This window comes from Mus caroli, unplaced genomic scaffold (assembly GCF_978045245.1).
Source record: "Mus caroli unplaced genomic scaffold, Mus_caroli_1 scaffold_14, whole genome shotgun sequence".
Classification (NCBI taxonomy): domain Eukaryota; kingdom Metazoa; phylum Chordata; class Mammalia; order Rodentia; family Muridae; genus Mus; species Mus caroli.
The window spans coordinates 6,260,611-6,285,311 of record NW_028227269.1 but is presented as its reverse complement, the minus strand read 5'-3'; the positions used below and the strand labels follow the sequence as shown (position 1 = coordinate 6,285,311).

The window sequence follows — 24,701 nt, the reverse complement described above, 5'->3', positions numbered from 1 at the left end:
AGATCCTTAGATTCCCTCACTGCTACCATGGCCCAAAGCATCTCTCAACCTCCAGTTCACACCTGCTAGCAGGTAACACTCACTTAATGAGTGAGATTTGGATGACTTCACCCTCTTTCTACTGCTTAGGGAGGTAGTGAAATTAAAAAACATAGTAACTATACATGAGAGGAAGTTTTTCCAGGCCACACATGAATAACAGAATCCTGACTTTGTACTCCATGACAAAGGAACAAAGCCAAAAACTGAAAGTCAGGGAAAAACAATACACAGGTAAAGAACAGAGAATTCTGTTTCCTCACCATCTTCTGGTGTACACCTTTAATCACACCACTCAGGGGCAGACACAGGCAGATCTATGAGTTCGAGCCCAACCTAGTCTGCAGAGCAAGTTCCAGAATAGCCAGAGCTACATACATAGAGAAACCCTGCATCAGAAAAAAAAAAAAAAAGCCTGTCATTTCTGAAGCTATTAATATTGAAAATCACAAGGATATGTTTAGATTTCACACATTCTTTTACAGCAGGAACCCACAACAAGCTAGAAGGCTTCAAGAAAGCTGAAAGATCATTAGCTTTGACAATAGACCTATAAATAGAAGAAGAGGAGATCATGAATATGCTAATGGTTTTCCCTGCTGTGGCCTTGCGGTATTGAGGTTTTAGCCCTTACATGTACATCAATTGGTGCCAAATCTAACCATCTTGCAATCTTCCAAGGGAATCCCTGCTTCACATGAAACAAGCAGGATGAATCACAGATGTTAAGGGAGGGGCTGGCATTTCTGCATAAGAAGAGTGCTTCCCTAAAGGGGTTTCAAGATTTAGGGTTTGGGATAAATGCTCTCTCTAAACTGGAGCAATTACCTGGTACTTCAAAGGTTATGAGGACAATGGAGCTTTAAATATTTTCTAAATTAACACATTACACAGAGATAAATCAGCCAGCAGACATGTATTGGATCCATGCAGCATCTGTAGTTCCATCGGGATACAGGCTCCATGTGAAGAGGGATACATCTACTCTACCCTGAAACAACAAATGGCAATGGCGTGGTTGGTATTAATAGGTACTCATCAGATGAGCTCATTGATTAATTCATTCATGAAAAACAGTACCATCTCAAGGGTTTCTTAGCTATTCTGATAACCCCTAAAGACATGAACTCCTGGCAGGTACAAAACACAAATAGAAGACAGACTCATGTGTTGCTGGTATAGTCATCCTACCAGAGCCTGCACCGAGACTGTAAACAGTCAAGACACTGCCTCATTTGTTCACTCGGCTCTTACACCAGCCTTGTGTCAAAGTGGATCGAAATGGCCGGAATGCCACAGATAAAAGCAGGATCTCTAACCCACCTGTGCACAATGCTCCGTGGGCTCTGATTATGTGTATGGCATAGCGGAAGGCTGGGAGACAGGCAACAGGAAACACAAGTCTCAGTCATCCTGCTGAGGCTGGAAATCCATCTGTCATGGTTAATATTGCCAACTTGACAGAATCTAGAGTCACCTCAGATGTGAGTGGAGAATTTCTAAGTTGGGTTAATTAAGGTGCAAAGACCCAACCTACCTATGGACAGTACCACTTCTTGTCTGCTTCCTGATTGGATGTAATGTGACCAGGAGCCTCAAACTCCTGGCTCTGTCCAGTTTACCACAAGGTAAATTTCCATAGATACTTCTGTTCTCCTTAAGTCTGATCCATGAGTCCAAATGAACTATGGGAGCATTGTCAATGCATGTCTTCCAGACAAAATCCAGGGCAGGATAAGTTTGATGGGGAAAAAATGGATTTGAGGTCTTTGAGCCCATCTTGAATAAAGTAGACCTGCCTTTGCTTCAGGACTACCTTACTAAGCTCTAGCTCTGGAATCACCAACTTCTCCTGGGAACTAGAAAGGCATTCCATTTCATGAAGCTTTGGATCCAGGCAGGGCAAGATGCTGTGGAGAAACCTGAAAGCCTCACTGTAGTACCAGGTAGCAAAGCCAAGAGGCCAGACAGTGATGGCATGGATCTTGGTCATGCTCCTGCCATTGGAAACAAGGCCATGGCTTCACAGGAAAACAGATAGCATCTCTCCTGATGATGGTGCAGACAAACTTGGCAAAACTCCACACCCATTGGAGGACAGCCATTAACACCTAGAATGCAAAGGGCAATTCAGGCTGCATCCTATCTCACACTGCTCCAACCTGTCTTCCTCATGCCGGTGATAGTGATGCTGCCAAAGGAAAAAACAAAACAAAAACCTGTTATGATCAAGGCAATTCTGTATCCTGCTGGCTTATTGTGGAGGTTTGAATGAGAATGGCTTCCATAGGCTTATAGATTAGAACGCTTAGTCACCAGGGAATGGAACTGTTTGGGAAGGCTTAGGAGGTGTGGCCTTATTGGAGGAAAGATGTCACTAGGAATGGGCTTTGAGTTTCAAAAACTCCATTCTAAGCCTAGAGTCTCTCTCTTCCTGTTGCTTATGGATCTAGATGTAGAACTCTCAGCCACTTCTCCAGCACCATGTCTGCCTGTATGCCACAATGCTTCTTGCTATGATAATAATGGATTAAACCTCTGAAACTGTAAGACAGTCCCAATAAAATGCTTTCTTTTATAAGAGTTTCCATGGTCATGGTGCCTCTTCACACCAATATAACAGTTACTAATATACTTAGATACAAAACCTCAGTAAATCCATGAGACAATGAGAAAAATGGACTATAGTCTCTCCATCTACTGCAGCTAGGTGACTCAGTCTGCCTTGATATATCTGGGTTTGGTTCCCAAAAATGTCTCCCTGAAAGTCCACCTATGTGTCAGTTCACTTGTACATCTACCCACTTACATACTTGTCAGGAAGGAATTCATGAGAATGGAAAGGCTGAAGAAATTGGGGAGCAACACCATTTGAACTTGTTCTAGCCCCAAATGTGGCTAATTTTCCACAGATGTTGCAGACTGACCTCTTTCCTCTCTGACCTCTAAGTCAGTGAATCTCCATATTAGTGATATGTTTTATAATAAAATATCGGTTATATATGTATAAGCATGTCTGCCTTATGCCTGGCAAAAGCATGAGGCAGGAAAGGTTCATGTTGGCTCACAGTTCTAAGTATATCATCATGGCAGAAAAATATAGAAACCATGGCAGTCTGGTTTCTAGAACATGACTTAGCTGGTTACATTACATCCACTGTCAGGAAGCAGAAACCAAGTGTACATCTGACTGCCTCTGTTTTCCCCTTTTAGATGGCCCAGTCTAACAGCCCATGGACCTGTGCTGCCTGCATTCATGGAAGCTCACCTCTCCTCAGCTAAACCTCTTTGTAAATGCCCTCACAGACACGCCCAGAGGTGTGTCCCATGGGTAATTCCCAACCCAGTTGAGCTTACACTGAAGATCATTCATCACATAAAGCCTCATTCTCATGACAAACCAAAGGTGTACTATTTGAAATAGGAATGGTTCTGGACCAAAACCACATTATTCAGCCCCCTCTTTCTCTGAGGATCTAAGGAAAGGATCCTAATCCAACATTCCCTGCTCTGACTACCTGGGAGTTGTGATCTTAAATGGCCCAGACATTTACAGGAGCTCAATTCCATACCAGGTACCATTTATAAGCAGGCAGGAAGCCATTGACTGAACTACTTTCCTGACTCATGAGCATCCCCAACCAACAAGACAAAGACTACTCCTACACTTCAATAAAAACCAACATCACACAGTAAGCTGTAATGGAAAGAATCACAGGTGAGCCAGTGGTGCTGTATTGGAGCAGTGTGCATTGGAAATCGTGGGAGATAAGTCATGAGAAAGGAGGGCAGCAGACATGCCAGGGGAAATCCCTGTAGCCCTAAGGTAGAGAATAGAATAATACAGGGAGCTACCCTGGTCCATCTGAGGAACTCTTAGAAAGGCAAGACAAGATGTAGGACTACAAAAAGTCTATACCTATAGGTACAGTGATCAATAGAGCCGTGACACACATCTCTCTGATGGGAAGGAGGTATCCTACCTTATTCAGATCTAGAGAAGGCTGGGAGGCTCTTCGCTTTTCCTACTGTATCCCTTCCTCAAGTCTCTTGCTTGAGGTGCTTGTTCATCAACACAAATGTCCTTGCTCAGCTCTGGAGATAACAGGGACCTCAAGCAGTGTGCCCTCTGGAAATCCCCTGCGCATTTAGACACACATATTCTGGGGAACTAAGTACCTAGCGGCCCTTAGAAGCCTACTCACGCTTCCATTTGATGCTAAGTAAATGTTCCAGCCTGGCCAGAGGGCTACCACCCCAGGCTGAGAGTTCCATAGGATAGTCTCTAAACTTACTATGTGGCAGTCAGGACCACAGGTATGTCCCATCTGCAGAGGTCTGCTGGACCCTGCTTCTCCAACAGCCACAGTGCCCTCTCCCCAAGACAGGTAAAGGACCTGACACACAGCTTGGAGTCCTGAGTTTGAACCTCATCACTTACATAAAAATCCAGGTGTGATGGTGCACATCTGTAATCCCTTCTCTGGGGTTTCCTGGCCAGCCAAGCTAGCTAATCATTGAATTCCTGATCCTGGGGACATCTCCTGTCTCAGGAAAAGGGGTACAGCTTCAGAGGAAAACCACTTGCGATTGACCTCTGGCTTCCATACATAAGTACATACATACATACATACATACATAGTATATGTATGCACCTAAACACATGCATGCACACACATAGACAAAAATAAAATATAGGCATGCAACCTGAGTAAAATGCTTTTGGCAAATGATTCTCTCACAAATGACTAAAACCACATGGAACAATGGAAAGAGAGTCTCGCACTTGGCTCCTGACTCTGGCAGTAACAACATGTGACCTCAGGTAAATGGCTCACTCTCCTATCTAACTATGTGATATCCTGCATTTATTATTTTTTGCCTGGTATCACAACGTGCTTTCACATAATCTCTCTTACTCAGTTTAGCACCCCCTATGGCCCTACAAGGTGACTGCCCTCCTTATTTTGCTGGATCAAAAAGGTCTGTCTCAATATCTAAGACACATGGCCATGAAGAGATGGAGTCTGGCTGGTCTCCCTGCCCTATGTCCTTGCAGTATATTCTGGGAAAGGCATCCTTTCATCAAAACTGCCCAGATATTGAGCAATCACAGGGCTTGCTTCCTCTTGTCTCTTAGACACACTGTTTTGTGAATCCCGATTCTCTGCACTCTAGAATCATTACTCTTGGTAACTAAAAGGAAGGGCTGCCTTTCAGGTCCAGACCCAGGCAAAGTCCCTAAAAGAGGACATTTACTTCATCCCCAGCTCTGCCAGACCAAATACCACCCCTAACATGTCCCACAAAGATTATCAAATAAAGGGGGGAAGCTTGTGGTGACTGTGGGGCATGGTTAAAATTAGACAGTGACGCAGAAGATTTGCTCTAGAAAACGGACAGAAGGGGCCATATCAACCCTGACAATTGTGGCTTTAGAACACACTCTCTCATGTCCCAAGACAGGGTGACAGAAGAGCACAGCTGCCGTCCCCTGAGCAATGTGCCATGTGGCTCGGCAGCTTGCTGGGCCTGCTGCCCATCAGGCCTCGTGGTCAGTGCTGACTCACAGGAGGTGGGCTGAGGGGACAACCTGGCCCAGCTCTCAGTACTTCTGACTCACCATCTCCTCCTGGACCACTATACAACATCCCTCCTCCCAGAAACAACATCCATCTATTTTTTTTTTTTTAGCTGACAGAAGAGCTTTTTCTTGTTCTTGGGGTTGTAAACTGAGCATCAAATGTTCCACAACTTTTTTCTAAGAAGTGTGCCATGTGGGAAAGTTAAAAACAAGCCTATTTGGGGGCCTGAGCCCAGCTTTAACTCATACGCAGCCTTGGTCTCTTCTCAGGGTACCCACTGGGAAAGCACTAAAGGCAAAGTTGTTTTAGAAACCACAGAACAAAGTGAGCACAGGTTGAGCAACCAGATCTGCTGAAATGATTATTTCATAATTAATATACATCCAATTGGCAGGCAGAGGTAAATAATCCACATGGGTTTCTCTAATTCTTACTATCTCCTTGTATCAGAATTATTTCCAAATTTAACACTATAGAAATTGGGGGTCCAAGAGGTTAAGCAACTTACCTACAGTTCAATTTGGGAGCTGAGATCCAAGCTCAGCTTTGTCCAGCATCAAAGCATCTATACAGTGACTAAGTCACCCAGCTGCGGTACTTTCAGTCCCAGTAGCAGCAAACTGAGAGCTGTCTGCCTTCCCACAACTCACATACTACAGTGCTCCATGTCTCTGAGCAAACCTCCACTTCTACCTTACCTTCCACTTCCCAGGCCCAGGGATAAAGCCCCCCTGGCTGGATCTCCGAGGGAAGGTAAGTCATGAAGAGAAGTTTCTGCAGGCTTTGCCTATCTGACCGGGTCTGACATGGCATCCTAGAAATAACCAGCCTCTAGCAGTCTGTGCAAGACTCCAATCCCAGATCCTCTAGCGAAACTCATCTGGGAACAGAGCAAACCAGCCCTCAAAGGCCCCTGCTTGACACAATTGGTGGCTCTCAGGTTTGAGTCTTTTCATCTGCCTACATGCTGATGGTGACCTGCAAGGGAGTCATCCCGAGGCAGACCAAATGCAGAGGACCCATATTGTTGTATACTGTGACGGCTCCATTTGTGCACTGTGCCCTGTAGGCTGACCTGGGGCTGTACAAATAGGTCCCATTGTCCTTTGCCTTGTTTTGGCCAATAGAAGGTACTAGGACTAGACATATAAACAGGATGTAGCTGCCTAGCTGGGAGCTTTACCAATAGACCCTGCTCTCCCCAAGCATCACAGACACAGGACAGACACAGCTGCAGCTGTTGCTCAGCATCCGTCCCTGACTCTCACTGTGTCTCATGGTGCTGCTTTTATTCACAGCTCTGGACCTTCTTAGGCTTGAAGAAGACTCTCTTTGTTGTATTCTCTTGGATTGTTGCCACTGTATCTTGCAAATTCCCTAAATTCCTTTAGGATTAAATAAGGCAATGTGTATTGGGTATAGAGAAATATGGTAAGTGAAGGCTTCGTCTAGGACATGTCTTTGCCTTTTATCACCAAAGCCTTTTTAAATCCCTCACTTAGTGCACTATTTTTTCTGATTAGTGGATACTGGATGGGGAGATGGTTCATTCAGTTCAATAGTCTCCACATAAGCATGAGTTTGGTTCCCAGCACCTACACAAAAGTCAAACATGGTGATGCCCGCTTGTCATCTCCAGTGCTGAGAATGTCTACACGGGTGGGTCACTGGTCAGACGGCACAATGTAATCAGCAAGCCCAGGTCCTAGTGAAAGGTTTTCTCTTTTTAAAAGTTTAAAACTCCTGTCAACTGGTAGGTGAGAGCCCTTGATGAACAACACACAAGATTATCCCTGATCTCCATATGCATTTACAGGTGTGTATGTGACCCCACCCACACATACACCCACATCTCCATGTAGCAAACATACATACATACATACATACACATGTACACAGAGGGAGAGAAAGATTTTAAAGACTAAATAAAAACAGTTACATATAATTTAGAAGTACCCATGCTCCTTCTAGCCTTCAATTCCCTGGCAGCAGATTAGAAACACTAATGAGAAAGGCATTCCCAGAGCCCATAGGTACACACATGAGCATTCAGTAGCCTCTCCAGGTCAACTCATGACGCAAAGCAACGTATTGCAGAGAGCACGTATTGGGCTTACATGAAAACTTTTCACTGAAAGTCATTCTCTGTCAGCAACAGAACTTCTTTGCTTTTAGTTTATACAGACTTATCCTTGATGGGATTGAGGAATATGGCCAAGGCCCACCCCCCACACTCAAAGAGAACTCAGAAAGCAAACAGCAGTGAAGCAAGAGCTACAAAAACATGGGGGTGACTATAGAGTTTTCTGGAACTCCCAAGAATAGTTCCTGGAGGACTAAGTATCCACAGTGACATTGTAAGGAAGGAAGGATCTCAGTTCATGAACAGGAAGGATGAGAGCATCTCAGACCCTGGGTACCACACATGTGGAGGTATAGAGGCAGAAGAGAGGTTGAGGTACCCTGGGTGCCATAGATGGGATGTCATGACAGGAGCTTGGATGGGTGCTAATAGACATCAATACTGAGAAGGTCACCATGGCCTACAGCCATTCTTAGAATTAAAAAGAAATGCAAAAATGCATGTGCTGAGTTATAAACAATCAACTGTACTATAGAAACAAAATAGAATTCATAATGACAAAACAAAACATGACCGGCTCACTTCTAGGTTCACACTGACACTTTAGAAAAAAAAGTTGAAAAGAAAATGTGAGTCATATATTTCGAAGTTGTTTAAGTAACTGCTGAGTACATACACTCTGTAAATTAGTGTATATTCATGCTAGAGTCTATGCAGAAAGAGCTTCTAGAAATGGAGATAAAGGAGGACAGATGGATGGATGGATGGATGGATGATTTACAGAAGAAAGGCAGAAAGGAAGGAAGGAATTTACAGATAAATAACAGTTAGACTTAAAGCATATAGATGTTCTTGGTGCTTCTTTCTAACTCGATAGTTTCTGCCCATTCCATGGGGGAAAAAAAGGAAAGAAAGAAAGAAATTGGAAAATGTCTAACTAAACTGAGGCCAAGCTTTAAAGTCCTGGGCCTTGAGAACATCCTGTGCTGACCTACAAGCAGCCCACAAATAGTGGGAGAGCAATCCAGTGTGCCCGTCCTTGCCTCCTCTTGGTTTCACTCCCCTGGACAACATGCAGGTCACATGTGGGAATCCTGTGAGAGAACAGCACCCTGGGGAACATCAGAGACTGTAAATTCCAAGGAATGTTACAACCAATAGAAAAAAACTCTTGCACTTCTGTCGACCACAAATGGTTCCAAGGAAAGTCTGGGTCAGTTTTCAAACCTGGCGTTACCTTCATGGTAGAAGGACAGCCATGAAAAAGCCAGTTTTCCTCTGCCACTTTCCCAAAGGAAAGAACCCAGGCTGCTCCAGTTGCGTTTTCCCTACCTGTGGTTTTATGGTTAAGCCAAGTCAATAAACTGAAATGTAGCTTCGGTTCGGATGATTCGCAAGGAGGAAAGCAGCAATTTTGCCTTCAAAGAGACAGAGCCCTGAGCCAGGAAATGAGAGTTATGTTTCCGGGCTGTACTGGGAAAACTCTGAGCTGTAAACTTCAAAGGGCCAAGCTCCCACCAAGTCCAGGGGTGACTGGAGATGGTCCAGGCTTTGGCTGTGGAAGGGCACCTGTTGTCTGAGAGCAGATGCTAAAAGAGTTATGTCTGCTGGGAGAGTCAAGGTCATCAGGACACAGATGTCTGCTGCTGCTCAATTCTGGGGAAATGGGCACCTGCGGAAGATGAATGACCAGCAGTGTAGACCAATCGGAAAGGGTGTGAAGAGGAAGAACAAATCCATGTGGCCTCGCTTCTTTCTCTGCTAGACCTCCAAATCCCACTGTGGTCAGGCCACTTCTCCTTCTTGGGCTTCCATTTTCCCCCCTATGGGACACAGTCATAGCCCTCCTTATCCCATAGCTCTGATGTAAAAGAGCATGTAAGACCAGCTTAAGCCTCCAGCATCTCCTATAGAGCTCTCTGCAGCTGTTGAACACCTCCATTACCTTAGCACTCTTTATATCTTTGCTGTTATGACAAGCCTGCCTCCTTTCTTCCTGCTCAAATTGATCAATTTAATTAATAACCACATTCTCATCTCTCCCTGGGGTCCTACAGTGTCAGCTCTTTATTCTAGTCTTCAGTGTCCTGGTGTCCTCAGCTTGAATGGATGTGTACTGCTTTTGACACAACCCCAACATTCTGTTCTTACCAGGACACAGCAACATTTACTGCTGACCCAATCCAGTGATTCGGGGCTGTCTCCTCCTAAGCACATTGCTAGGCAGAAAAAAAGCATTCACAGGTCTCAGTGCACAGGGGAGTCCATGTCCCCTCCCACCCAGGGAAAATCTGAAAGATGCCAAAAAGTTTATTTTTCTAGGATTAACACAATGACAGGGAACCAGCCATATATATTGTCAGGCCTGACGAGCCAAATATTTTTCTGTAATTTCTGCAATAATATGAGAAAACTTGAAAAGAGAAGGGAAAAAACGTATTCAATTTTAAGCCTGTCTCTGTAGACTGCAGGTCCAAAAATAACAGCCCATCCCATGAATTACCAACAACACTATTTGCAAGACAGTTGCTTGATACAAAGAATGGAACATATTAACAGGAGCTTCCTGACAAAGAGGGGGGGACACTTAGGGAGGACAGATTGACCTAAGACAGACAGCACCTGGGAGGGTGTGAGCTTTTAGCTGCCAAGCTGTGTGATGTGCTATTCCCACAAAGCCAGAGAGGTCAGATAGATGTCACCCTGACCCACACTAAGTGTTCAGATCATGAAGGTGAGGAGTCTGGCTTTTGCCACACATGATCTAGGGCACGTTCAAAAGACTTGATAACTTTTGGATTTTGCACCTGATAAAGTGATGGTGGCATAGTAAATACGAGACCAGAATCCAGAGGGGTGAGCATTACGAAAGAAGAGCATATTTTAAATGATAGTGAACATATTATTTGAAAAATTAAATAGACAGGAAGGAAGAAGGAAAAAATAAATAAATGGAGGGAGAGAAAAGGGAGGGAAGGAGGAGAGAGAGGGATGGAGGAAGAGAGTATTGTGTGTGTGTGTGTGTGTGTGTGTGTGTGTGTGTGTGTGTGTGTGTGTTCAAGGGAGAAACACTGAGAAGAGCTTCGGATAGTCTACCTACCTGCATTAGGTGTGTGTCTGAGTCTAACATAGACAGAGCCATCACTCCAGAAGCTGAGTGACTAAAGTAGACAAAGGGCCTTGACGGAAGCAGAAAAGTTAACCCTAAGCCAGAACGTCTTAGATCTCAGCTGACTTGACTCTCACACTCAGCACCTCTGTGACTTGAAATCGGTTAGCTCCCTGTCCAAGCCAGCTAGATTACCTTCAACTTCATGAGAACATCACAGAAATAGAGGGTGAACGAGAATTAGAGAAAGGTGATAGAGACAGAGCGTGGGAGCTATGAGTCATCTTTTCATCCCTCAAACCCTGAATTCAGGGAGGTCTCAAGAGCTCTCCCAGGAACAGCACACTCAGGCTCCGCTGGAACCATCGTCCGGTAATTACTGCCTGTATCTGGTTCACAAGAGACTCCGGGCTCATGAGAAGCCTCCAAGCTGACAATGAGTCCTTCACAGAGCTCCAGGAGAGATGTTTTCCTCTGCCTCACTCTGGGTTGTGAGAAGTAGAACTCTAGCTTGGATACAGCAAGGAACAGCATTTGTCTGGAATCTCAGACAACAAGCTAGGGCCACCACATCTTTTCTGGGGTGAGACATCTTACTTGAAGAAAGAACTTTCCACCTGTCCAAGTGACCAAGAGAGTAGACATCTACCTCCCTACCCATCATGGAGGGAAGGGGGAGCACTATTCCCAACTTCATCCTTGACTTCATACCATCCTTTCTCCCAGGACCCCATTTTAGTGCTTCAAATGCAAAAGGACTAGAGAGAAGAGAGCATCCATATTAAGCCAGTCCTCAAGAGTCCCCAGGATTGAGAGTCTGAGGCAGAGACTGCCTCTCAACACCAGATTGTGAAAACCACTCCCAAGCACCTGGGGGACTAGTGACAGACTTCCCCAGCTGCTAAGGTCAGGGAAGTGAGAAGTAACAGCCAAAACGGAGGGTTCCCCCCAGGCTGGGGCAAATCTGGAGGTGCAGTTTCAGCCTGGTGTCAGGTCCCAGGTTGTGTGAACCCAAGAGGGTACATTGAGGTTGCAAGCACTCTGAGAGAAGAGTTAAGGCACTAGTGTGTCCTGATACGCACTGGGCCATAGAAAGGACTAAACCTGGCCCTCAAAGAACACCTGGTCTTGCCGGACATGGTGGCACATGCCTTTAATCCCAGCACTTGGGAGGCAGAGGCAGGCGGATTTCTGAGTTCAAGGCCAGCCTGATCTACAAAGTGTGTTCCAGGACAGCCAGGGCTATACAGAGAAACCCTATCTCAAAAAACAAAAACAAAAACAAAAAAACAAAAAAAAAACCACTTGGTCTTTCTGTTCATGAGACCCATCAAAGAACAAGGAGAAGTCCATCCACCTTCCCATCCCCCACGGACAGAAGGCAAATTCCACTAAGGAGCCAGGGATTAGACGAAGCATGAGACAAACACCAAATGTTTTACCACTGGAAATAAAATTGAATGTGGCTCTGGATTCCACTCCATCCAGAGTTTCCAGGGGAGATTTGGAGCGAGTGAGTCACCAAGGACAGAATGGTGCTAAGGACCCCACGAAAGGATGCAGAGAATTCACCAAGGACAGAATGGTGCTAAGGACCCCACAAAAGGATGCAGAGGAGAATTCAATAAGCTGGGGAAAGATGCTCCAAACCTCTTTTCCTGCACCCATCCCAGAACTGAAAGCATTGCCTTCCTCCTCTCCAACCCCTCCAGCTGTGAGCAGCTTGGTGGGCCCCTTGCTTACCCCAGAGGCTTCATGGGGACAGGAAGAAACCCAAAACGCTGAGAGGCCATAAATCTCTGCCTGTCCACGACAGGGCTCTGGCACCTTTCCTGTCTCTACTTCTCTAAAGGAAAAAAGTAATACATAACTAATAACAATCCCCAGGATCAGAAGAGTTACTAGGCAAGCTGGGACTATGGCCAACTCCTTCTTCTCCTTGACAACTTGTGGGATTTTCAACACTGATTCCAGCTGGTGCCTCGTGACATCCCTGGAACCCAAGAAGAAGCACCCTTCTCCTTCAAGCAACAGGTTACTGGACATATGCTGTCCTTCCTAGATCCTCCCCAGGGAACAGACAAAGTCCTATCTATACTTTCCCCCACAAGCATCCACCACTGACAGGGAAAATCAAGACCTATATGAGAGGTGGCTGCCTGATATCTCACTATGATGCCCATTAACACAGTAGTTCTAAATCTTCCTAATGACGTGACCCTTTAAAACATTTCTTCATGTTGTGGTGACCCCCCAGTCACAAAATTATTTTTGTTGCTACTTTATAACTGTAAATTTGCTACTGATATGAATCATAATGTAAATATCTGTGGTTTTCCTTGGTCTTAGGTGACATCCCCTGTGAAAAGGTCATTTGACCTGTGAAGGGTTGAGACTCACAGGTTAAGAACCACTACTTTAACCAAACAAGAAACTGGGACTGTGGCTCAGAAAAACAACACCAGCTCTTTGCAACAGCCATTTGGGAAAGATTTTGCATGTAACAGATGAAAAAAAAAGCTGAGGCTCTGAGAAGTAGTAAATGGCAGATTAAAACATCAAAACCATGCTGGAAAGATAGATCAGCAGTTAAGAGCATTAGCTTGATCTTCTATAGGTTCTGCACCTATAGGTTCCCACCACCCACATAATAGCTCATGGCTACCTGTTATTCTAGTCCCAGGGGATTTGACACTCTCATCTGTCTCCTCAAGCACTGTATGTATGTGGTACACAGACATGCATGCACATAAAATACCCATACACATAAACATAAATAAATGTTTTTAAATCAAAACGTTAAGTCCAAAGATATGAAATCTGCTACTTCTCTAGATGCCCCTCCTGTTCTCAGCACATGCCTGACCCTCACAAGGGGGAGTTTGCAAAGTTCAGACTATGAAAATGGCTCTCGGGCTCAGGAAACAGAGCAGAAGATCATTTCTGCAGTGTCAGGCCACAGCCTAAGAGAGAACAAAGTAAGACCTGGAGCTGCTATAATGAAAACAAAGAAAAACATAGACTAGGCTGGGAGGGCAGGGGATGGAAAGAAGGCTCAGTTAGTAAAGCAACTACAGCACAAGCAAGAAGACTTAAACTCAGAGATCTCCATCACCCATGTAAAGAGCCAGGCACAAAGGTTGCAGGAATGAGCTATGCAAAGATTGAGGTAGATAAGCAGATCCCTCGAGCTCATTGGCCAACCAGGCCAGCCAAATTATAGTGAGCTCTAGACTCAGTCTAAAAGTATCTGCCTCAAAAAATAAATAAATAAAGTCGATAGTAATCAAGAAACACACCCACTGTTGATCTCTGGCCTCCATATGGAAAGTAAGCATGCATGTATGTGCACATATAGAACACATACATGTAACATATACACACATACACACACAAAGTAATATTAAACAAAACGAAAGTACAAACTGAGTGTCCCTTATTAAAAAAATGCTTGGATCCAGAAGTGTTTCGGGTTTTTTCCCAAATATTAAAATATTTATATTCCACGACAGGAATATACAATGAGATGATGAGAACAAAGAATCTAAGCCTAAACATGACATTTACTTATGTTTTGTATACACATTACACAGAATAAAGGTAATTTTATGAACTATTTTAAAGAATGTTTATATTTTGGCTTATATATGGGGTATAGAGAGGTGTGTGTGTATGAATATAAATATATGTGTCATACGTGTTGTACTGGCTAGTTTTGTGTCAACTTGACACAGCTGGAGTTATCACAGAGAAAGGAGCTTCAGTTGAAGAAATGCCTCCATGAGATCCAACTGTAAGGCATTTCCTCAATTAGTGATCAAGGGGGAAAGGCCCCTTGTGGGTGGGACCATCTCTGGGCTGGTAGTCTTGGGTTCTATAAGAGAGCAGGCTGAGCAAGCCAGGGAAAGCAAGCCAGTAAAGAACATCCCTCCATGGCCTCTGCATCAGCTCCTGCTTCCTGACCTGCTTGAGTTCCAGTTCTGACTTCCTTTGGTGATGAACAGCAGTATGGAAGTGTAAGCTGAATAAACCCTTTCCTCCCCAACTTGCTTCTTGGTCATAATGTTTGTGCAGGAATAGAAACTCTGACTAAGACACGGGTACAGGTGTCCATGGAGACCAGAAGAGGGCATTGGAGCTTAGGTTACAGATGGTTGTAGTCCATTCTACATAGGAGCTGAGAACCAGACTCAAGTGCTCTGGGAGATCAGCAGGTACTCTTACCAATGAGCCATCTCTCTGGCACCTTATGCAATATTTTTAGCATATTGATGTTTATACAGCATCCTGCCACATCAGGTCAGGTGTGAAATTTTTCACTCCTGGAATTGTGTTGATGCACAGAAAATTCCAGGCTATAAAATATTTTAATTCTTCTACTCGGGATGCTTAGCCTATGTTAATATTGTAGTTCTGTTCCCTGCTAAAGCAAAATGCTGGACTTCTGGGTATTCCAATGAGCGATAATTCAATGCTAGAGTCTAAGATCCTACTTGTGAGCTCAAGTATGCAGGAAAGAGTCCTTTGTTCCTCTGTTTGCTTTCCAGTGAGGAATGCTGATTAAGTGCAAAGCCCTAAGCCCTGCAAGTCGGAGATCCACATCAGGTGTCTACATCTTGAATCCATCCAATGTGTGAGTGTGAGTGTGAGTGTGTGTGTGTTGTGGAGAGAGAGAGAGACAGAGAGAGAGAGAGAGAGAGAGAGAGAGAGAGAGAGAGAGAGAGAACCTCTTAAATTACAGATAGGCAGATAGGGGCATCATAATCTTGGGGAAGAAGGCAGCCATTGAGAGATGAATTGCACAATGTTTTTTAAAAAAATCAAGAGTCAGGATGGCCTCAGTTCAGATGCAACTTAGTGGCAGAGCATTTGCCCAGCATGTTCAAAGCCCTGGGTTCAAATTCTAGCATCAGACTTCCACTTTAACCCTGAGCTTCAGTTAATTCTGCAAAGTGAGAATGATATTAGTACCTACCACAAGAGTCCTTATGTACATTAAAAATACAGATGCAAACAAACCCTTGGCCCATTGCTAGTGCACAATAGCTACTGTCTGTAGACATGGATGTGGACTGGCAGTACAGCTCAGTGGTAGACTGCTGGCCTGTCATTTACAAGGCCATTGCCTAGATCTCCAGGGTCAAAAGTAAGAATGATAAGATAACAATTATTAAATTACTAATAAAAGATTTGATGGGCCAGAAGGTGAAGATCCCCTGCTATTTACCCAAACCTGTCTGGAAATCCCCAAGTCTGTGGCCAGCCTGTTATTTCTCTCAGTCTCCCAGGAGATGTGGTCTGAGACAGTAATTTCATCTATTCAGGCCACCTCTAGCATGTGTACACAGAGCCTGACTCAAGAGGACATCTGGTATCTGTGGACCTCAACTCATGCATCCAAAATTTTACAAACACTGACACCCTGCAGGCCTCTGGGGGCCATTTAGACAGAGGAGTTGGAGATCTCTGTTTGCAGGAGAATGGAAAGGGGCCTCATATCATGCTTCTATTGGAAATGTTACTTCAACCCCTAGATCTTCTGGGGAAGACAGGAACATAAATGATGTGACCTGAATACACATGACCAAAGCAGCTGCATTCACGAGTTTATTATATACATTCTCTAGATGTTGATACATTCTGGAATACCAAGATGCTTATGAACCAAGGCCTTCCTTCAAGTTCCTAGGCCCAGAAGAGGAGACCTCACAGGTTTAATAAGGTTAATGAGTCTGAAGGAGAAGTATAACCTCCAGAGTGCCGGGGGTTCCCTAAGGGTGACATACATGTAAGAGATAGGGGGTGTCCCCAGCCACTAGAGGAGACAGAAGTGCACAGCAGCTGAATGCACAAGAACATGACATGGAGTGACAGTTTGGAATGGAAAAATTAGAGGGGATGATTAAAAAGCAGAGAGGAGGACATAGAGATGGCTCAGTGAGCAAAAAGGCTTGATGTCTGATGACCTGAGCTTGATTCCTCGGACACACATGGTGGCAAATGAGAATTAACACCACAGATGGTCCTCCGATCTCCATATGTGCACTGTGACACACACACAATAGATGATAGATAGATAGATAGATAGATAGATAGATAGATAGATAGATAGATAGATAGATAGAGACAGATGGAGGGAGAGAGAGGAGAGAGAGAGAGAGAGAGAGAGAGAGAGAGAGAGAGAGAGAGAGAGAGAGAGAATGCAGCTTAACAATTATCCTTGCCTAACATGCACTCAGAATGTACCGTGATGGTAAGTCCTTGCCTAACTCTGACACTGTGGAGGAAGGGAAGAACAGAAAGGCAAAGGGCCAGAAAGGCACTCTATGCTATGGGGCACAAAAAAAATTAAAAATTAAAAAAAAATAAAGAATCCAGATGTTAAAATTCCACCCCAGCTTGGCCTTCAACCTGCTGTGCAGTCTTGGCTCAGTCTCATCCCTGCTCAGGTTTTGGCTTCCATATATCCATGGTGGGTGGAGGCTGTACTGCTCACTCAGACCCCAAAGATTGGAGTCTTCAAGATCCTGAGCTGGCACGGGCTAGCTGGAACATCAACTGCAGTGTGTCCCCACTCAAGGCTCTAAGAGATAACCATCAAGAACCTATGTCCAAAATCATTTCTTTAGCAAACCCAGATTCTCAAATAAAAACATGCAAAGCCTTTTCCAGCCTGCTTGTTTTTGTTTGGTTTTGTTTTTAACTATGCCAACAAGAAAAATCTCAGTGTCCAATCATTCTCCCTAGACCATTCTATGGTTGCTTCACGAAATTCTACCTGAAACCTCTAAGGAGCTTTTTAAGCATGTGTTACCCACTGGGGATCCCCCTGGCTCATCAATGCTTTGAACCCACTGTACCTGCATTCCTAAGTCATCTGGAAACTGTAATTGGGTCAGATCTTTCTCTCTATAGAATCTTAGGCACTCCACACAGCAGGCCCAGAACTGAGTACTCGGTGATTATAAGAAAGGCATAGCCAGGCAAGTGGTAGTGTTCATGGCCTGGTCTCTGAGTTGGAGGCCAGCCTGGTCTACAGAGTAAGATCCAGGATAGCCAGGACTACTGAGAAAAACTCTGTCTCAAAAGAAAAAAAGGGGGTGGTGGTAGATGATAACCCAGCTCTGAAGGTTTCTGAAACCATTTGGGGGGCTCTTAAAGTATTTCCCCCTTTCCCAGCCTGAGTAACACACAAACACTAAGCCTGAGGGCCACCTGGCAACTACATTTTCAGATGGCAAAGTGGAAAGAGCCTGGGCTGTCTCTCTCCAGTACTTATCACCTTCTACATTATCCATGGCACCTCCATGTAGACCATAAGCTGAACCTATAAAATGCATAGCTTTGCAAAAAGCCATAAGAGCATAGAGTCTGACTCATCACATTCCAGAGAGAACTATGTCCAAGATAGAGAAGGCTACCAACCCTGATATGCCACCTACTCTACAAGCAAGCCTGTCCTGGTATCTCCTGGCCCTGTGGCTCCATTCCACAAGGCTTCAATGCCAACAGAGTACCAAGCACATCCATGGAGGCCCAGTCAGAGTGTCTGTGCAGGATGACATCATAATCCACAGCTCTGAGGAACACACAGCCCCTGCCAGCCTGTGGATAAGGCCACAGTTAGCTGGAAGGAACCTAGCCTAAGTCTAATGGTCAAAGCCCAGCTGGCCTCATCTACAAAGTCAGCTTGCCTTCCTTAGCCAACTCATGCCCCCTCCCCACACACACAGCACAGTCCCATGCTATCAGAAAATTAGCTCGATTCATTATAAGACATCTTCCACCTAACCATTGGCACTCATTTCATGGAGGGACACTATGAAAAAAAAAATTCCTCCAAAGTCTGGGGAAAACACTGGAATACAAGACTTACAATTGAGGGACATAGAAGGTCTTTCATAACCTTGCCCAGCTCTTCTCCCTGTGATGGGGCAAAAAAAAAAAAAAAATTAAGACAGATGTGAAAGGAGATGGTGTCACCTACATCCTGCACTCAATAAACCTATAGCAACATTACACCTTTCCAAAGTACTGCCACATTCCAACCCATATCTGTCCCCCAGAAGATCCCACCTTGCCACACACAGCTCCATGACACACATGCTCCTATGCTGATGCACTCAAACAGTCTTCTTGCTACTCAGTGCCTCTGCCCGCTGTACTCCATATGAGGACAACAATCATGTTCCCCCAAGAAGAGTATGAACGAGTAGGAGGGACATCTAGTCAAAAGCAAATATCAGAACCCTCAGGGACTATGTGGGACACTGCATGGCACGGTCACCATAGAACCATACAGGGTGGGAGGAGTGAGTGGGAAGAGTACAGGAATTAGTAGTTCCCGGAAGATCAATAGCATCCATGAGCAGATGGATGCTACACTTGATGTGGTACCCTGTGAAGCCTGAACTTCACTGGAATTCAAGATGTATGCAAAACAGGACGAACCACACTGGGTATCTTCTGGAATCCTGGAGAGGTGGCAGGGCTTGTCTTAGCCTATCTGGCAAAAAAAGAAAGGGGGGGAGGAGGAGGGGGAGGAGGGGGAGGAGGAGGAGGAAGTGGAGGAGGAGGAAGTGGAAGAGGAGGAAGAGGAAGAGAAGGGGGGAGGAGGAGGAAGAGGAGGAAGAGGAGGAAGAGGAGGAGGAAGAAGAAGAAGAAGAAGAAGAAGAAGAAGAAGAAGAAGAAGAAGAAGAAGAAGAAGAAGAAGAAGAAGAAGACAGCTTCAGTTTTTAGAACCCAGATCAAGAATCACCTAGTCTCTAAAGCTACCGCAGGTTTCCCAGCCCCTTTCTTTTTACCTTGTACCTGTATAAAGATACTGTGGCCCCTGTGGTGTGTCGCTGTGTTTCATGTCTGGGATTTCTACATTACCCTATATCTTCAGAGACTCAAGTAGAAAGATTTTGGCTCATTTATCTTTATGTCTCTGGAGCCCAGAAAAGCGTTTAGGATAACATGCTTATTCAAAGAAAGGAAGGAAGGATGGGTAGATGTGAGGATGGATGGTAGATAGTGGGTGGATGGAAGATGATGGGTGGGGGGATGGTGAATGGTGGTGGATGGATAGATGGTAGATAACAGATAACAGGTAGTATATGGATTCTGGATTTCACAGCAATAACAGATTCAATGAAAGTATCCTAGCATTACCACTTGCCAAAAACAAAATAAATAAAAGTGTTTAACCTAATGATCTTTGTCCTCTGTCTGTCTTTCAGCCCCACTGGTGCTGAAAGCCCTTGTCAGGCTCCTACACAGAGCTCATCTAGGTCTTTCCTCTCTCAAAGACATTATGGAAGAGGAAGACTCATGACTGGATCCTGGCCCCAGAACAACCCTTCAGTAATTGCATGTTTCCAGACAGACATAAATAGACAGATTAGTCTTTCTGCATTTTTCTCATAAAAATAACAACAGTTTCTAAGCACACTGGCATGAGTGTGGACATTAAGCATTGCAACCTGCTGTTCTTGGCGGCCAGGGCTGGCCTTTCTCTCTGTTCCCCCCAAACCACCTCCTCTGGGCTCTTGGAGGCTTCCTCAGGCCTGGCTCTGTCTACCCATATCACCCCAGTACAGGTTGGCAGCCAAGCCCTGAGACTGGCTAAGGGCTTTTATGAGCATCATGTTCATGGTTTGCTATTGTCTGGCTGGATCTTTATCTGCTTTTAGTCATTATGTAACTCAAAATTTTATAACACAGCAAAAATTATTATATGCCCCTCTTGGTACTAGAGAAAATAAGGATGATATTTGCTTTGTCTTTGTCCTAACCTAGTACAGCAAGTATAATGGCAACCTTGCTCTACACACACATACACACACACACACACACACACACACACACACACACACCAATCTCCCCTTCTGCTCCCTTCCACCACCCTTCTTTCCACTTTCTCCCCTCCCCCTCCTTCCCTCCCTCTGTCTCTGTCTCTAGCTCCTTTCACTTACACTCAAACTCTCATCTGGAATATGGATCACACCTTAAGACCAAGACACCTGCACCCCTGCTTTCTCTAAACCCCCATTTTCTATACACCCAACATAGGCAGGCCTCCCTCAATTTTCAGCATCACCAGACCCTCATCTCTAAGACCTATCAATTTCTAAACTGAAGAAAATACTGTCCTCATTTTCCTCCCTCATACTGATTGTTGTATCTGGAGGATATCATCCTTAGTGAGGTAACCCAATCACAAAAGAAGTCATTAGATATGCACTCACTGATAAGTGGATATTAGCCCAGAAACATAGAACACCCAGGATACAATTTGCAAAACACAAGAAAATCAAGAAGAGGGAAGACCAATGGGTAGATACTTCATTCCTCCTTAGAATAGGGAACAAAATACTCATGAAAGGAGTTACAGAGACAAAGTTTGGAGCTAAGATGAAAGGATGGACTATCCAGAGACTACCCCACCTAGTGATCCATCCCATAATCAGCCACCAAACCCAGACACTATTGCATATGCCAGAAAGATTTTGCTGAAGGGACCCTGTTATAGCTGTCTCATATGAAACTATGCCAGCACCTGGCAAATACTGAAGTGGATGCTCACAGTCATCTATAGGATGGAACACAGGGCCCCCAATGGAGAAGCTAGAGAAATCAAGAGCTGAAGGGGTCTGCAACAATAGGTGAAACAATATGAACTAACCAGTACCCCCAGAGCTCATGTCTCTAGCTGCATATGTAGCAGAAGATGGCCTAGTCAGCCATCACTGGGAAGAGAGACCCCTTGGTATTGCAAACTTTATATGCCCCAGTACAGGGGAAAACCAGGACCAAGAAGCAGGAGTGGGTGGGTAGGGGAGCAATAATAATAAACAAAAATAAGCTGGTGTTTTACTCAGCAATTAAGTGTAACACCTATAGTATTATGACTATTCTCTCATAAATAATTTTAAAACTCAAATGTTCAATTTTTATTGTATTCTAATAAGCCTACTCTTTTAGTGGTATATTAATTAAAGAATGGGTTTATTTAATTTTAAAAAAGGCCACTAGCCATGCCATGTGATGATCATGGTTTCCTCAAGTAGATTGATGCTTACAGGACATAAATAGCCTCTCCATGATGCTAATACTCTTTATTGCCTTCTCCAGATAACTCTAGAATAAAGCATAGGAGTTAACTTATATGAGACACATATTACCTATCAATCAACAACGTAAGACAACTCCCAAGAGGACCATAGGGTCATAACATGGGGTAAAAGGGTCATATGGATTTGAAACCTATAATTCAAGGCCCAGGTCCACCCCCCATCACTGACAGACTCAGACAAGCCATTTTTACCTCTGTGAAATGCATGAATAAAAATTCTGGCATTGTACCAGATCATCGTGTGTGTGTGTGTGTGTGTGTGTGTGTGTGTGTGTGTGTGTGTGTGTGTGTGTGTGTGATGAGTAGTGAAGGGAGTGCAGGGAGAACTGGGGTCTCTAAATCTCCAAATCTTTCCAGGCCTCTGGATTCCTTTACCTACAGGGTGCTAAAGACGTTCTGTGCAAAGCACTCATTTGTGTAGAGTGCAGGTCATCAACTGAGTCCAGGTTTAAGACAGAAGGAGAGGAAAAAGCTACTGAACCTGTCAATTGCTTAAGCTAACAGCTTCAGAGGAGAATCTCCAGCAAGTACCTGTGTCATGATTAATTCTGTCCAGTGACTGCTTTGACTTATTTCACTGTCACCCTTTGTGGGCATACTGGGATCTTAGTTAAGCTCTTGAGGCAATGATGAACAATGAAGAGTGTTAAGAAGATATTCTAACAAGATTTAAGTCTTAGGAGGTCTTTGATCATGTCAAAGGGAGCTCTATCAAAATATGTTGGAGAAGGCTACTTCCAAGAACAAACAAAAACCAATGACAGCAAAAACCAGTAGGGCAGAGAGATTCTGTAGTTGGGTCAAGACACTGTAATTCAGCTGAATCTACCCAAATGTTCCTACTCCAGTTCTGTGTTTCCAGGCCTTTCTTTAGGGAAGTCCTTGCTTTCGCATGAGATCTGGTATAGCTATAACACCGTGCTGTTCTTTAAGCTTCATAGGCATCCTGTTTGACACATTATGCTGTAAGATGATTGCAGAAGCCCCTCTGGTCCCTCTGACCATGATTTGTATCTGAAATAATCCACATTTTCCTTTCCAGTGCACCTAGAAACAGCCAGCCACACACACCCTACAAAGCTCAACCTTTGTGTGTTCACTATGAGTCCTACTGTTGTGACAGCCTTCAATCGTGGCCAAATTGTCAACCTGTGCCTTCTATAGGTATACTTCCGTGCAACATCAAGGGACTTTTTAAAAAAGAAAGAAAGAAAATAACAACAAAAAAGCAAAACAAAACAAATACTGTTTGCTTCTATAAGCCACGCACTGTCAGTATTCTAGTTTTCTAGCACTAGGGAAATGGCTCAGAGACTGTACATGCGTGAGTATGTACAATCCCCAATACCTACATAAAAAGCTGAGTGCAGTAATGTTTGCTTGTAATCTCAGCACTTGGAAGGCCAAGACAGGTGCATCCCTGGGGTTGGGCATCCAGACTAGACTATGGGAGAGCCTTTGTCAAAACCCAAGGTTAAGGGTCCTGCAGATGAATCCCAAGGTTGATTGATGTCTGGCCTCCACAAGAATATGTGTACTTAGGTATATATACATGTATGGCACTTGCATAAACCCACACACATATAAACAAAAACTATATTCTATTTTCTATTGTCGAGAAATCCATCACAACCTGTCCTAATCATAATCTGCATAGATAGCTAGCCATTCTTCAGTGATCTGTTCTTTGGTAGTCCTTGTATGGTCAAATGCTGAATCAAAAGCTAGATGGAAAACAGAAAGCTAATACAGCAAGCAGCTAGGAAGTAATTTCCTACAAAATTTCAGATCCTATAATTGTGAGAAGAGATAAGATAAAAAAAAAATCACTCTTACAGGGTCCTGAAGGATGACAAAACAGAAAATATTCAGAGGTCACTATGGATTCCTGTGGTGGTTTGAATATGCTTGGCCCAGGGAGTGGCATTATTAGGAGGTGTGGCCTTGTTGGAGGAAGTGTGTCACTGTGGGAATGGGCTTTGAGAGAGCTAGCTGCCTGAGGATGTCAGTATTCTGGCAGCCTTCCAATCAAGATGTGGAACTCTCAGCTCCTCCAGTGCCATGTCAGCCTGGACACTGACATGCTTCCCACCTTGATGATATGGACTGAATCTCTGAACCAATAAGCCAGCCCCAGTTAAATGTTGTCCTTTATAAGAGTTGCCTTGGTCATAGTGTCTCTTCACAACAATGAAAATCCTAAGACAATTCCCTTCTACCTATGGACTCCTTGGACCAAAGAATGAATAAACCTCCTCCAACACTTTCTATTACGCTTTTATCTACTGGAAAAATGGCAAGACAATCAGTTATTTGGCCAATAACATGAAGCTGTTTTAACATTACATAGTTAAAAGGATAGCATTGTGTGCTTTAGAAAATTGAGAAACCACAGTGAGTTGGCGAGATCATCTCAGATACTTTGAGTATTAGAATCTCAGGCCCTGGCATTCTGAGATCTTTAAGTGGTGCTGTGCATTACTACTTTATCTGACTTTAGCTTTCATGTTTATTTTCCACCATGGAACCCACAAGTGACTCATTCTGGTGCTGGGATCCTCCATAGTTTTTCATGTGCACAACATTTTTTCACTCTTCTTTCACTGCAGTTGTCACGTTTCTGAGGAAAAGATTCTGTGACAACCACATGGCCACTAATCTCCTAAAAGAGAACCTCACACCATCATAAGTCCCAGGGTATGTCTAAATGAGTCCAACATTCCAGAATGTTCTCTGCTCACAGGTAGTTCGGGAATTCACATAATA

General features: G+C 44.2%; 1 long non-coding RNA gene across 1 annotated transcript in view; it reads right to left on the bottom strand.

Annotated features, from left to right (window-relative positions):
* LOC115032768 (uncharacterized) overlaps positions 1 to 18,740 on the bottom strand; it is a 197,910-nt gene extending 179,170 nt beyond the window's left edge. Inside the window, exon 1 of the long non-coding RNA XR_003838389.2 lies at positions 18,693 to 18,740. This is a non-coding gene — a long non-coding RNA (uncharacterized LOC115032768). The remainder of the gene's footprint in view (positions 1 to 18,692) is intronic.
* Positions 18,741 to 24,701: the final 5,961 nt, after the last annotated feature.